Below are 1,761 nucleotides of genomic sequence, written 5' to 3'. Positions count from 1 at the left end.
TAAATAGCAATTATACCGGGTCAAGATCTGCATGGCTTTCACCTGGACTAGACAAGCTACATATTTGATCAACTACGGCTTTTCCAAATACCACGATTTCTAAAAGACTATTGGCTCCAAGTCTATTTGCTCCATGAACAGAGCTGCAGGCAGTTTCACCAATCGCCCATAGACCTAATAAGGGCTTATCTTCTTCATTTTCTCTTGTCAGGACCTCGAAAGATGATTCGATGTATTGTTAATTAAATTCCATATAAGCAAATCTCTGGAACTTTTAACCTTTACAGTTTTTATATAGATATATAATCTCAGAATAATAGAATTTGTCTATATTCATACAGAAAAATGCAAATTGTAATCGTGAGATCCGAATCATATGCAGGTAAAATAAGTGGACAGAATATTATTAAAACATTTGATATTGATGATGGAAAAGAAATAATCTATACAGCTTTCGAAAATAAATGTTACCAATTCCAGATGTTTGCCACTATCCAAATTGCGGCTTTACACTGAGTAATATTGTTCCACATGCAACCGTTGAAATTTGATAAATTAAATAATTATTTTTTCGTGCATAAAAAACTTTTTTTTAAGATTATTATTGTTTTAATATTCACGTATCATATTTTTGCCAAGTTTCTATTTCACTGTTTCAAGTTTAAAAAAAATAATTTTTCCGTGATTTACATGAGGAAGAACAGTTAATATTGTAACATATAAAAACTCACCTGTGTCATATAGTTAGTAGGAATACCACCCATATTATAATGGACCGTGGGAATGACAGGTATTGGTTCTTCTAAAATGTTGACACCCGCAAATACCCAAGCTAAATGTTGCACACCCGGTAATCTTGTCTGGATCAGTTCTTCGGGCAAGTGATGAACTTGTAAATAGGCATGATCTTTTTTCTCTCCCACACCTCTATAAAACGAATTTATGATATTATTTTATCAAACAAATCTCAACGTTTTCGATGCCATGAATGTCAAGAAATTACAAATTAATAATTTTATTTAATATATATAAGTAAATATAGCGAACGCATCCATGCAGCAGTTGGGAGTTTTAAAAAGCATTTCAATCGGTATCACATATGAAAGATTTATTTCGAAATTTGATTCAATATGAGTATCATAATAAAAGTTTAATTCAAATCTTACATTTTTTATTTAATTTTTAACTTCTCTGCCTACCTTCCTTCCAATACTTCCATTGTGATTGCCCGCGAAACAACATCTCGAGAAGCAAGATCTTTAGCTTGGGGTGCATAATTTTCCATGAAAAATTCTCCTTTTGAATTCACTAGTTTTCCACCCTCGCCTCGACATCCTTCTGTTACCAAAACTCCACTTCCATAAATACCTGTTTTCAAAAACAGTATTTTATGCAATGTCATCAATACTCTTTTTTTTGTAAATTGTCCTAAATAAAAATTTTGAAATAAAAATATAACTTAATTATTTTCAATCATAAGGATCTGCGCATAGATTTCCAAAATAAGATAATCGAAAGCATAGATAGGGCAACATGGGAGGACCGTATAAAAAACAAAGATTTAGAGGGCGCCTGGACAATGTTACGGGATATCCTTGTCAGATGCACAATCGAAGTATGTGGTACCGCAGTTGTAAGAAGAATGTCTGGTGATGCGTAGTGGAATGATGAAATTCAGGCTGCCCAAAAAGCAAAAACAGAAGCGTACAAGAGAACTTTGAACATCGCAGGTCTTAGCAATGAGGAAATAAGTAGACGTAG

At 33.0% G+C, this 1,761-nt stretch overlaps 1 protein-coding gene across 1 annotated transcript in view; it reads left to right on the top strand.

Moving 5' to 3' along the window:
* LOC117180480 (succinate dehydrogenase [ubiquinone] flavoprotein subunit, mitochondrial-like) overlaps positions 1 to 1,761 on the top strand; it is a 35,944-nt gene that overhangs the window by 32,201 nt on the left and 1,982 nt on the right. The gene's annotated exons all lie outside the window — the stretch shown is intronic.

The sequence above is a fragment of the Belonocnema kinseyi genome, chromosome 9 (genome assembly GCF_010883055.1).
Source record: "Belonocnema kinseyi isolate 2016_QV_RU_SX_M_011 chromosome 9, B_treatae_v1, whole genome shotgun sequence".
In the NCBI taxonomy this organism is placed as follows: Eukaryota; Metazoa; Arthropoda; class Insecta; order Hymenoptera; family Cynipidae; genus Belonocnema; species Belonocnema kinseyi.
Note: the sequence above shows the minus strand (reverse complement) of the source record. Positions and strands in the feature narration are given on the sequence as shown.